Raw genomic sequence first — 14,759 nt, 5'->3', positions numbered from 1 at the left:
ACATCAACAGAATCAGAAATGAGAAAGGAAAAATCACATCAGACCCCACAGAAATACAAAGAATTATTAAAGACTACAATGAAAAAATATATGCTAACAAGCTGGGAAACCTAGGAGAAATGGACAACTTCTTAGAAAAATACAACCTTCCAAGACTGACTCAGAAAGAAACAGAAAATCTAAACAGACCAATTATCAGCAACGAAATTGAAGGGGTAATCAAAGAACAAAACCCAAGAACAAAACCCCCGGGCCAGATGAATTTACCTCGGAATTTTATCAGACATACAGAGAAGACATAATACCCATTCTCCTTAAAGTTTTCCAGAAAATAGAAGAGGAGAGAATACTCCCAAACTCATTCTATGAAGTTAACATCACCCTAATACCAAAACCAGGCAAAGACCCCACCAAAAAAGAAAACTACAGACTAATATCCCTAATGAATGTAGCTGCAAAAACACTCAACAAAATATTAGCAAACCGAATTCAAAAATACATGAAAAGGATCATACACCATGACCAAGTGGGATTCATCCCAGGGATGCAAGGATGGTACAACATTCGAAAATCCATCAACATCATCCACTACATCAATAAAAAGAAAGACAAAAACCACATGATCATCTCCATAGATGCTGAAAAAGCATTTGACAAAATTCAACATCCATTCATGATAGAAACTCTCAACAAAATGTGCATAGAGGGCAAGTACCTCAACATAGTAAAGGCCATATATGATAAACCCACAGCTAACATCATACTGAACAGTGAGAGGCTGAAAGCTTTTCCTCTGCAATCGGGAACAAGACAGGGATGCCCACTCTCCCCACTGTTATTCAACATAGTACTGGAGGTCCTAGCCATGGCAATTAGACAGAACAAAGAAATACAAGAAACCCAGATTGGTAAAGAAGAAGTCACTATTTGCAGATGACATGATATTGTACATAAAAAACCCCAAAGACTCCACTCCAAAACTACTAGAACTGATATCGGAATACAGCAAAGTTGCAGGATACACAATTAACACACAGAAATCTGTGGCTTTCCTATACACTAACAATGAACCAACAGAAAGAGAAATCAGGAAAACAACTCCATTCACAATAGCATCAAAAAGAATAAAATACCTAGGAATAAACCTAACCAAGGAAGTGAAAGACCTATACCCTGAAAACTATAAGACACTCAAGAGAAATTAAAGAGGACACTAACAAATGGAAACTCATCCCATGCTCCTGGCTAGGAAGAATTAATATCGTCAAAATGGCCATCCTGCCCAAAGCAATATACAGATTCGATGCAATCCCTATCAAATGACCAAAAGCATTCTTCAATGAACTGGAACAAATAGTTCAAAAATTCATGTGGAACCACCAAAGACCCTAAATAGCCAAAGCAATCCTGAGAAGGAAGAATAAAGTCGGGGGGGGGATCTTGCTCCCCAACTTCAAGCTCTACTACAAAGCCACAGTAATCAAGACAGTTTGGTACTGGCAGAAGAACAGAGCCACAGACCAGTGGAACAGAATAGAGACTCCAAACATTAACCCAAACATATATGGTCAATTAATATATGATAAAGGAGTCATGGACATTCAGTGGGGAAATGACAGTCTCTTCAACAGTTGGTGCTGGCAAAACTGGACAGCTACATGTAACAGAATGAAACTGGATCACTGTCTAACCCCATACACAAAAGTAAATTCAAAATGGATCGAAGACTTGAATGTAAGTCATGAAACCATAAAACTCTCAGAAAAAAACATAGGCAATAATCTCATGGACATAAACATGAGCGACTTCTTCATGAACATATCTCCCCAGGCAAGGGAAACAAAAGCAAAAATGAACAAGTGGGACTATATCAAGCTAAAAAGCTCTGTACAGCAAAGGACACCATCAATAGAACAAAAAGGTATCCTACAGTATGGGAGAATATATTCATAAATGACACATCCGATAAAGGGTTGACATCCAAAATATATAAAGAGTTCACACACCTCAACAAACAAAAAGCAAATAATCCAATTAAAAAATGGGCAGAGGACCTGAATAGACAGTTCTCTATAGAAGAAATTCAGATGGCCAACAGATATATGAAAAGACTCTCCACATCACTTGTCATCAGAGAAATGCAAATTAAAACCACAATGAGGTATCACCTTACACCAGTAAGGATAACCATCATCGAAAAGACAAACAACCACAAATGTTAGCGAGGTTGTGGAGAAAGGGGAACCCTCCTACACTGCTGGTGGGAATGTAAATTAGTTCAACTATTGTGGAAAGCAGTGTGGAGGTTCTTCAAAATGCTCAAAACAGACTTACCATTTGACCCAGGGATTCCACTTCTAGGAATTTACCCTAAGAATGCAGCACTCCAGTTTGAAAAAGACAGATGCACCCCTATGTTTATCGCTGCACTATTTACAATAGCTAAGATATGGAAGCAACCTAAATGTCCATCAGTAGATGAATGGATAAAGAAGATGTGGTACATATACACAATGGAATATTACTCAGCCATAAGAAAAAAACAGATTCTACCATTTGCAACAACATGGATAGAGCTAGAGGGTATTATGCTCAGTGAAATAAGCCAGGTGGAGAAAGACAAGTGCCAAATGATTTCACTCATATGTGGAGTATAAGAACAAAGGAAAACTGAAGGAACAAAACAGCAGCAGAAGCACAGAACCCAAGAATAGACTAATAGTTACCAAAGGGAAAGGGACTGGGGAGGATGGGTGGGAGGGGAGGGACAAGGGTGGGGAAAAAGAAAGGGGGCATTACGATTAGCATGTATAGTGTGGGGGGGCACGGGGAGGGCTGTGCAACACAGAGCAGACAAGTAGTGATTTTACAGCATCTTACTACGCTGATGGACTGTGGCTGTGAAGGGGTATGTGGGGGAGACTTGGTGAAGGAGGGAGCCTAGTAAACATAATGTTCGTCATGTAATTGTAGATTAATGATACCAAAATAAAAAAATTAAATAAAAAAACACACAAAACAATAAAGAGTGCTTGAAAGAGTAATACTTCATTGCTTTAATGAATATTTTTTATTTTTAAATTGCAATTGAGAATAAAAGCATGATTCCACCTCTAAGTACACTATGTCTGTGGAAAACAAAAAATTCAGCCTATCACTGACACAATGGAAAACCATCCTGTTTACAACAGAATTTATTCCTTTTCAACAAATAATTGAGTACTTCTATGAGCCAGATACTTAACAGTGTCCTAAAAACTAGGCATATGGCAGGAAATAAAACATTCAAAACTACTGGTTGATAGAAAGTAAATGAAGAAGACAAAGAATATACAGTAAATGGTATGTGAGATGATGCAATGAAGACACAGCAAGAAAGCAGAATAAAGAGTGTCTGCATTTCGAAGTTAATTAGGGCAGCCAGAGAAGACCTCACTGAGAAGATAACAGTTCAATAAAGACCTGACGGAAGTGAAGTAGAGGGCCATGAGGCTTGTTTGGGTGAATGTGTTTTCCAGGCAAAGAAAATGAGTACAAAGAGTAAACGAAACAAGAAATGGAGGAAGAGGAGACACCAAGTAAGAAGTGGTTAAAGTAAATCAAGCAAAAGGTGGTCATTTGGACCAGATAAGAAATGGTGGAATTCTGCTATGTATCTGAAGGTAGAGTCAACAGCATTTCCTGAAGGATGGAGTATGGATCTAAGAGAAAAAGAGAAGTGAAGGATGATGCCAAGGTTCTGGCCTGTGCAAGTGGAAAGACAGCATTTCCACTATCCACAATAAAGGACTGAGAATTTCACTTGCCCTTAGCAACAGAGAAGGTTCCTGGGGACTTTCACAAGAGGAGTTCATGGAGTGGTAAGGGGCAGTTTAAGAAACAACAGGAGTAGAGAAATTGGAGTACTGACAGTAATACCCAGAGATTGGAAAAGAGGAGCAAAGAATAAGGGCAAGACCTCAATGCAGAAGTAAGCTCGAGAAAAGAAATCGCTTGTCATTTTCCTTGCAAACAACAGAAGCAAAATGAAAATAAATACTTGTCTTTTCAAATTATTTCACCATCTCCCATTTGTAAGGTTAATTTTCCTCCTTCCTTGTGAGCAGCAACTTAGTAAAATACTGAAGTAATTGGACTCATTCAATTCAAATTACAACAGTGTAACAACAATGCCTTAAACAAATTAACTGCAAGAACACATTTAAAATAAGCAACAAATCTTTTTTTATCAAAATAGGAGATGGAACATTCACTGGGAAGAGAGCTTAGTGGTTTGATCAGCAATAAGTAGAGTTATTTCCTTTATTAAAATCCCTGATTACATAAGAAGTGCACAAATATTTCTAAAGTGTATCATGGTATCAGTCTCTCACCATGAAATTTTAATTCCTATTGTCTGGTAGACACAGATCCGCTGGAGACAGGAAGCAAAGAATGCCATTCAGCTGAATGAATGAATGAATCATTAAGGTAAGCTAAATATAATATCCAGAGTCAGATCAGGACATCAGGGCTAACAACAATGTGTCTTTCTTCATAAGGGAATGGAAGATTTTTGTTTTTTGTTTTTTTGTGTTTTTCCACAAAACAGTGAAAAAAAAGATATTTATTTGGGGCTTCATTCAAAAGATTCCTCTAGAGTCTATGCTCCATAAGGGTATGGACTAATTCTGTCTTGTTCCCATAATAAACCTTGTTTCCCTTGCTTATTATGGTATTGAACATGTAACAGGAATTCAGTATATATTTTTGAGTGAAAAAGTGAATGAATGAAAGCATGCAAGAATTACTTAAATAATAAGTGAATGAACAACACCTTAAACCCATGAAACGATCTTACACAGTAAATCACAGGTATAGTTTCATCTAATAAAATGCTTCTGCAGTAAATAACCACCTAACTCTACTTGTACTACATATATAAAGTATTTTAAACACTGCATATGTGTTACCATATTGATTATCCAAACAAAATATTTTCCAAACCACCCCGACCAGGGTACCAGTTGAAGGAAATTTTAATTTGGCTTTGTTTTAGAAGCACTAGGGGGCTTCTACATGCTACTGTTCTTGTAAGTAGGACTGCCTTTATTTTGAGAAAATAATCATGAAAAAATCTCTAAAGTCACCATAAATATGAATGCTGGTATGGAAGACTCAGAGGTGTGCTGTTTAAATGTAAATTGGATGACTCTTTAGCCTGTCTGTGCCCTTGCAGAACAAGGGGAAGATTTCTTCCACATCAGTGACTAAATAATACAGACTGTTAGAAATACACATTTCAGTATTTTGATTTTCTTGTCTGGGTAATAGAAACTAGACCACACCTATGGGTGGAGGTGAGCATTCCACTGAAAGAAACAGATGATTCTTTCAGTCAATTACCTTGGGGCAGGCATTAGACGGAACCTGAAAAGGAGTTGAACTACTAGTTGAGATTAAATCTGGGCCCAGGATTCCTACAGATTTCTCTTTGGTGGACATTGAGCTTGCCCCACCACATGATACCACATGAGAGCAAACTGATATGGGGTAAAATAGCTTGGAGAGCTACAGGACAGTCTTTATTCATCAGCGCATCTCTAGAATAGTTCAGAACGTAAACTGATAGAGGGCATAAAGAAACACAAAGTCAGATTAGCAAAACATATCAAAAATTCCGTTGGCAGTCTCAGACATTAATTTGGTAAATGAAATTATTAGAAAAAAGTTAATTACACTATCTGTGGGATGAAGGTTGGTAGTCATGTTTTAGATATTATATTGGGAATCTGATGTTTTGCCTGTCATGAAAGGTACTCCACTCCATCTGGCAATTGTCCCTCTTAACCTTTTGGTTAGAGTTTATTGGTCCAGGGATAGCCATCCGAGCCAATATGAGCCAATCAATGTCTGTATCCTTCCCCTGGATTCTTAAACCTGATACAAGACAGACCTAGACTCCATACCTTCCTAATGGAGGAAATATGAGGCTCTATAACTGATAAAAACCATAATATCTGGGGAAGAATGAATCCAAATCACAGAAAACTACCAAGGAAAGATGTAATGAGTGACAAATAATAATTATCCCTGGGATCTAGATACAGTCCAGCACTTTCTGTGGTTTCATTACTAAATCCAACAACCCTCTTTTTCCAAAACTAGTTTAAACTGGATTTCTGTCTCATGATTCAAAAATCAGAGGACCTTCACAAACCACTACTATATGCTGATATTTCTATACTGTGGACATCTTGACATTGACTGGAATATTTATAAAATATACTCATAAGTTTTGACAACTGATGAGTTAGGAGTTTGCAGAACATTACCTAGCAAATGGGCCAATCTTACATAAGTAAGTTTCTATTCAACATAATGTAATGAAAGACTTGTGTTACACCAAATACTTGACCTGGAAGCTTTTTACTCACACAACAAATAACTTTAGTGTGATAACTATATACAGAAAAAAAAAAAACACTAAACCAGTACTCTGTGCATTTGAATCACTTGAGGAAGCTTGTTAAAATGCTAATTCTGGTTCAGTAGGTCTACAGTGGAGCCCCAGATTCTGCATTTCTGTGATGCTGATGCTACTGGCCTACAAACCAGTAGCAAAGTGCTAGATACACTGGGAGATAAAACAATTAATGCATATTAATCATCCTCTAAGAGCTTTTAAAGAAGAATGCAATAAATATGACTAAATTATATATTAGTATAAAATAAAATTTTATAACAACCAAAAAATACATGCAACACATTTTTATCCCTTGCTGAGTCTAGCAAAATTTAGTTTTGAGGTAATGTTTAATATCAAGGTAAGGATTGGTTAGGGGTCAGGAATTAGATGGAAGCAAGGAACAGGGTAAGGTCTGTGGATAGATAAACATCAGTGTGGTTGCACAATTAAATTCCAAAAAGTAGTTTTATAATTTACATACATCAAAATGCCTACTTCAAATTGGCTATATCAAAATCTCCTGTTTCATAGAAAGGCATATACACAAATAAGTATAATATAACTATTCATCCAATAAACATTTATTAATTTTCTACTTTATGCCAGGAGCTGTTCTAGGCACTGAGAACATAGAAGAAAACAAACAAAAAAGTCACACTGCGTAAGTGCCAGTTTTAATACTTACTGTAGGGTTTTAAATACTGGATACACACATTTAAAAAAATGTGCTACAGGAATTCAGGAGAAAAAAAAATGTCATAACTGACTGAGGCTACCAGGGGATACTCCAGGAAGGAGATGGCAACTAGTCTTAAGTAGCAAGGCATAATATTTCCAGAGGTGGAAATAGAAGAATAGGTCATTTTAAGTTGATAGGATAAGACAAGGAAAGTACCAGGACAAACCATTGAAAAGACTTCAGACTAGCTAAATAATAGTGTAGTAATAGGGCAATCACAAGTCATAAGGTAAAAATAGGTAGGATTGAGTTATATCATTTGTTCCAATTAGAGAGCATTTGTACCAGCCATATTTTTACCCTATGCCAGAATTCTTTTCCCTCAGATCACCAAATTGCTTGCTCCTTTGTCATCATTCAGGTCTCAAGCCAAAATCCATCCTCAGAGAAGTTTTCTCTGAATACTCTTTCTAAAGAACCCAAATCTGAATTTATATTAATCATCTATCTGCTAATTTATTAATTATCTGTCTGTCCTACTAAAAAAATTCCACTTTCACTTTCAGCTTTTAGAATAACACTGAACAGATTTACTCTTCTGCAAAAAACTACATAAAACCGGGACAAAATAGGTGAAACCATAGTTTTCAGACATTCAAAATCAGGCAATGGTAGAAAGTGATCCCTGAGAGAGGAAAATAAAGTAAGCCCTCCAAATGTCCCTGCCTACTGTGTAGAGAATGGCTGTAGCCCAGAAAGGGGGGATCCAGGCAGAGCTTGACAGTCTCCTTAAGAGATGCCAAAGTACCAAATAGAAAAGAGATGCACAGAGAGGGAGGTCTGAAGAAGGCCCCTTTCCAGTCCTCAGCCAGATAATAATTAGTATAGGTATCCGCAGAAACTACCTGGGGCAAGTGGGAAAAACCACCTGAAAGGAGCAGAGGAATAATCCTCGTAAGACAGAGCCAGAAATAACTATATTTTCCCATCATCCACAGTAGAAAACTTTGTAATCCACAGGGCATTGAACAGAGTATTAAAAAACATATTGTCTCAGGTGTGGGGCAAAATTAGCCCTAGTTTAAAGGCTGCTTTGTGGCCCAGGAGGAGAAAAAAGATGGCAGAGTAGGAAGGCAAAGTGGAAATTTCCTCCCACCCGCATTATCAAGTAATCACTACAACAAATACAGCTAACCCTGAAAAACAAGCTGAGGACTGCAGAACAGACCATCTCTATCAGATAAAAAACAGAGGACCATGCAGAAAGGGGTAAAGTGGCAAAGCCACAGTCCATTGGGACCCAAGCCCTTCCCGCATCCTGCTCACAAGAAAGGGAAAAGAATGCAACAAAGAGAAGATAAGCACTGAGGAACTTTGCATACATGGCCCTGGAGATCCGCTCTGGTAACACAAGTACCCATTACATCAGGCTTTGGTGATTAACAGGGCTGGACATGAGGGAGAGTTGGAGCACTCTGGGATGCTGAGACTCCAGCCACTTGTGGAGGACAAGCATGTTCCGCCAGTACCACTGAGACCCAAAACAAAGGCAGCAGTTAGAAAGATTTACCAACAGTGGGAAGAGAGCCAGGGTGAGGGCTGGAGAGAGCTCTCTTTGCAGGAGAAAGAGAAGATGGAAAACATTTCTCCAGCCCTCCCTCAACCTAACTAGTTGGGTGCTCATGAGAGTCCCAGGCACTACATACCCCCCACTGGTGACACAGCCCTGAGTCAGTCACCTGCACACCACCTGCCCAGCCTGCTTGCCCCAGCAGTGGATTGAATTTTCTACCTGGCAGGAAGGGGCAGCCTTTGCTACCTGACAAGCAGAGGGAGACTTTGCCAGCATTCACAGCCCTCTCTCAGTTCAAGTGGGGTGACACCTGTGAGAGCCAGCTCAGAGCACCCCTTCCTTCTCACTGGCAGCCTAGCCCAGTGCCGTGCTACCCTGTGCTGCACACCCACCCACACCACCACCACTTTAGCCCAGCAGCACCACCATCTAAGCAGGCAGGCAGAGGATGGCCCCACCCACAATGATCTCAGCAGAAGCACCCATACTCAGCTCACAAAAGGCAAGCTTACTTGCTTACTACTGCCAGCACACAGAGAGAAAGGTGACCCCACCCATAGCCCATAACAGCAACTGGGGCTACATCACAAAGGAAAACCAAGCACTGGAAAGTAAAGAGTCTTCAGCCTCTGGGTACCACGGGATAGCTTTTTCATAAAGCTATTACTCTTGAGATGAGGAAGCATAGCAGATCCATTTAACACAAAGAAAGAAACATAGAAACCCTGACAAAATGAGGAGGCAGAGGAAAAGGTTCCAAACAAAACTACAAGATAAGACACCAGAAAGTGGGCTAAATGAAACAGAGATCACCAATCTTCTTGGTAAGGGTTTCAAAGTAACAGTCATAAATAGGCACATCAATCTGCAGAAACTACTGAAGAGCTCAGGGAGACTTCAACAAAGAGATAGAAGAGTTGAAAAAGAGCCACTCAGAACTGAATAATGAAATATGTTTCAGTAACTGAAATGAAATATACAATGGAGGAAATGAAAAATGCATTTCTGAAAGCAGACAATCAATGAGATGGACATTAGAGAAAAGGAGCACAATGAAGCTGAGGAACAGAAAAAAAAAGAATCTCTAGGAATGAAAGAATGGTAAGAGAGCTGTGTGACAACTCCAAATGAAAAAATGTTCACGTAATAGAGGAACCAGAAGGAGAAAAGAGAGACAAAGGAATAGAAAGTCTCTGAGAAAATAATTGTTGAAAACTTCCCCATTCTGGGGAAAGAAATAGACATTCAGTTCATGGAAGTACTGAGAGCTCTTAACAGAAGAAACCCCAGGAAGGAAAAATCAAAACATTTAACAATTAAAGTGACAAACATTAAGGGTAAGAACAGTGTATTGAAAGCAGCCAGAGAGAGGAAAATGATTACTTATAAGGGAAACTCCATCAGGCTATCAGCAGACTTCTCAGCAGTACTTTAAAGGCCAGAAGGGAGAGGCATGAAATATTCAATGTAATGACACAGAAGGATCTTCAACCAAGAATCCTCTATCCAGAAAGATTATCATTCAAAATTGAAGCAAGATTAAACATTTCCCAGATAAATGAAGGCTTGAAGAACTCACCACCACATAAAGGACATTATAAGATATATGAAAGGGACTTCTGTAGACAGAAATGTTCTAAAGCCAAAATAGTTTTCACCAGTAAAAAATAAACCAACAGTAAAATTAGTAGACAAATTAATTACCAAGAATGTACAAAATAAAATCAAAAGTACTAAAACAATGCATACACAAAATCAGTCAATGGATACACAAAAAATGCAGATTATGACATCTAATATATAAAGCATGGAGGAGGAAGAAGGAGAAAAAAGAAGTACTTTTAGACGTGCTTGAAATAGAGCAATCATCAATTTAATATAGACTGTTATATAGTCAGGAAGCTATCCTTGAAACTTATGGTAACCACAAATCTAAAGCCTATAACAGATACACAAAAAAACTAAAAAATAGAAATCCAACCACAACACTAAAGAAAATGATCAAATAACAAGAGCAAAATATAAGAGAGGAATAAAGGAACAAAGAACTATGAAAACAATAAAATGACAGTAAGTACATATATATCAATAATTATCCTAAATATAAATGGACTCAATGCACCAATCAAAAGACATAGATGGCAGAATGGATAATGAAAGAAGACCTATCTATATGCTGCATACAAGAGATTCATTTCAATCCCAAAGACATATACAGACTTCACAGACTAAAAGTGAAGTGATGGAAAAAGATATTCCATGCAAATAATAGGGAGAAAAAGGAGGAGTAACACTACATTTATCAGACAAAATAGACTACAAAACAAAGAAAGTAACAAAAGACAAAGGACATTACATAATGATAAAGAGATCAGTCCAACAAGAGGATATAACCATTATAAATATCTATGCACCCAGTATGGCTGCACCTAGATATGTGAAACAAATTCTAACAGAATTACCGGGGGAAATAGACAGCAAATAATTCATATTAGGGGACTTTAACACACCACTTATATCAATACACAGATCAACCAGACAGAAAACAAATAAGGAAACAGAGGCACTGAACAAAATATTAGATGAAATGAACAGAGCATTCCACCCAAAAGCAGCAGGATACACATTTTTCTCAAGTGTACACAGAATATTCTCAAAATAGATTACAAGTACGCCACAAAAAGAGCCTCAACAAATTCAAAAAGATTGAAATTGTATCAAGTAGCTTGTCAGACCACAATGGTATGACACTAGAAATAAATTACACAAAGGAAACAAAAAAAACATACACACATGGAGGCTAAACAACATGCTTCTAAATAATCAATCAATGAGCAAATCAAAACAGAAGCCAAGTAATACATGGAAACAAGTGAAAACAAAAAACAACAGTCCAAAATTTGTGGGACACAGCAAAAGTAGTTTTAGAAGGAAGCACATAACAATACAGGCCTATCCAAGGACGAAGAACAATGTCAAATAAGCAGTCTAAATGCATGATTAAAGAAACTAGAAAAAGAAGAGCAAATGAAATCCAAAGTCAGTAGAAGGAGGGACATAATAAAGATCAGAGCAGAAATAAATAAAAGAGAAGAATAAAACAATAGTAAAAAGCAGTGAAACCAAGAGCCAGTTCTTTGAGGAAAAAAAAAACAAAATGGACAAAGCCCTAGCCATAATTATCAAAAAAACAAAGAGTATGCAAGTAAAATCAGAAATGAAAAAGTCAGTCATAGCAGATACCACAGAGGTGGAAAGAATTATTACAGAATTCATTAAAAATTATGTCAACAAATCCAACAGCCTAGAAGAAATGGACAAATTCCTAGAAAAGTACAACCTTCCAAGACTGACCCAGGAAGAAACAGAAAATCTGAACATACCAATTACCAGTAATGAAATTGAATTGGTAATCAAAAAAATTCCCATTAAACAAAAGTCCACGACTAAACAAAAGTCTCACATCTGAATTCCACCAAAAATTTAAAGAAGAGCTAATACTCAACCTTCTTAAAGTGTTCCAAAAAGTAGAAGAGCAGGGAATACCTGCAAGCTCATTCTATGAGGCCAGCATCACTGTAATACCAAAACCAGACAAAGACACTACTAAAAAAGAAAATAATTGACCTCATCCCTGATGAACATAGATGCAAAAATCCTCAAGAGGACATTAGCAAACCAAATACAAAAATACATCAAAAGCATGGATCATCCACCAACACCAAGTAGGATTTATTCCAGGATGCAAGGAGGGTCAATATTTAAAGATCAATGTCAAACACCACATTAACAAAAAGGATAAAAAGCATATGATCATCTCAATAGATGCTAAACAAGCATCTATTTAACAAATTTCAACATCCATTCATGACAAAAACTCTCAATAAAATGTGTATAGAGGATATTTATGTATCTCAACATAATAAAGGCTATATATGACAAACCCACAGGTAACACTGTAACAATGGCAAAAACCTGAAGGCTTTTCCCCTAAGATCAGGAACAAGACAAGGATGTCCACTCTCACCACTTCTTTTCAGCATAGTAATGGAGGTCTTATCCATGGCAATCAACAAGATAAAGAGATGAAAGGCAACCAAACTGGTAAGGAAGAAGTTAGACTCACTATGCAGATGACATGATACTATATATAGAAAATCCTAAAGGCTCCACCAAAAATCTGTTAGAATAACTGGATTCAGCAAAGTTGCAGAATACAAAATTAATACACAGGTATCTGTTGTATTCCTTTATACTAATAACAAACTAGCAGAAAAAGAAATCAGGAAAACAATTCCATTTACAATTTAATCAAAAAAGAATAAAATATCTAGGAATAAACCTAACCAAGGGGGTGAAAGACCTGTACTCTGAAAACTGTAAGGCATTCATGAGAAAAATTAAAGGCATACTTAAATGGAAACCAATCCTATGCTCATGGATAGGAAGAATTACTATTGTCAAAATGGCCATCCTGCCCAAAGCAATTTACAGATTCAATGCAATCCCTATCAAAATGCCAACAGCATTTTTCAATGAGCTAGAACAAATAGTTCTAAAATTAGTATGGAACCACAAAAGATTGTGAATAGCCAAAGCAATCCTGAAAAAGAAGAACAAAACTGGGGGATAATGCTTCCTGACTTGAATCTATACTACAAAGCTACAGTAATCAAAACAGTATGGTCCTGGCACAAGAACAGATCCATAGATCAGTTGAAAAGAATAGAGAGCCCACTATAAACCCATGCATATATAGCCAATTAATATACAATAAATGAGCCATGAGTATACAATGGGGGAAAGAGAGTCTCTTCAGTAACTGGTGTTGGGAAAATTGGACAGCTATAAGCAGGAGAATGAAGCTGGATTACTGTTTACCTCCATACACAAAAGTAAACTCAAAATGGATCAAAAACCTGAACATAAGACATGAAACCATAAAACTCTTAGAAGAAAACAGAGGCAAAAATCTCTTAAACACAAGCATGAGCATTTTTTTCCTGGACACATGTCTTTGGGCACAAGAAACAAAATAAAAAATGAACAAGTGGGAATACACTAAACTAAAAAGCTTCTGTACAACAAAGAACACCATTAGAAAAACAAAAAGGCAATCTACAGTATGGGAGAATATACTCATAAATGATTTATCCAAAAAAAGGATTAACATAAAAAGTATATAAAGAAATCATACACCTCAACCACAGAAAAAGAAATAAATAGATTAAAAAATGGGTGGAGGAGCTGAAAAGACATTTTTTCCAAGGGAAATAAGGCACATGAAAAGATGCTCCATATTGCTAATCATCAGGGAAATGCAAATCAAAACCACAATGAGGTATCACCTCACATCATTTAGAATGGTCCCTATCCAAAGACAAGGAATAACAAGTGTTGGCGAGGATATGGAGAAAAGGGAACCCTCCTAAACTACTGGTGGGAATGTAAATTGGTGCAGTCACTGTGGAGAGCAACACGAAATTCCTCAAAAAATTAAAAATATAGAAATACTACTGGACCCAGTAATTGCACTTACAGGAATTTCCCAAAGAAAACAAAATCCCTCATTTGAAAAGATATATGCACCCCTCCTTTTACTGCTGCATTATTTATAATAGCCAAGATATGGAAGCAACCTAAGTGTCCACCCATAGGTGAGTGGATAGGATATGGTACATATACATAATGGAATATTATTCAACCATAGTAAAAAAAAATCCTGCCATTTGTGACAATATGGATGGACCTAGAGGGTACTATGCTCAGTGAAATATGCCAGATGGTGAAGACAAAAACTATATGAGTTCATTTATTTGTGAAATCTAAAAAACAAAACAAAAAAAGTGAACAAAATAGCAGTACACTCATAGACACTGAGAAGTGGCTAGTAGTGACCATGGCAGAGGAGTTGGGGTGGGGGGAGAGAAGAGTGAGGACTAAAGGACACAAAAGTTTTCACTCATAAGTTGGGTCACAGAAATGGTAGTACAGCATAGAGTATTTAGCCAATAATTCTGTAACATCTTCCTATGTCGACAGACAGTAACTTCATGAGT

Source organism: Manis javanica, chromosome 7 (genome assembly GCF_040802235.1).
Source record: "Manis javanica isolate MJ-LG chromosome 7, MJ_LKY, whole genome shotgun sequence".
Taxonomy (NCBI): Eukaryota; Metazoa; Chordata; class Mammalia; order Pholidota; family Manidae; genus Manis; species Manis javanica.
Note: the sequence above shows the minus strand (reverse complement) of the source record.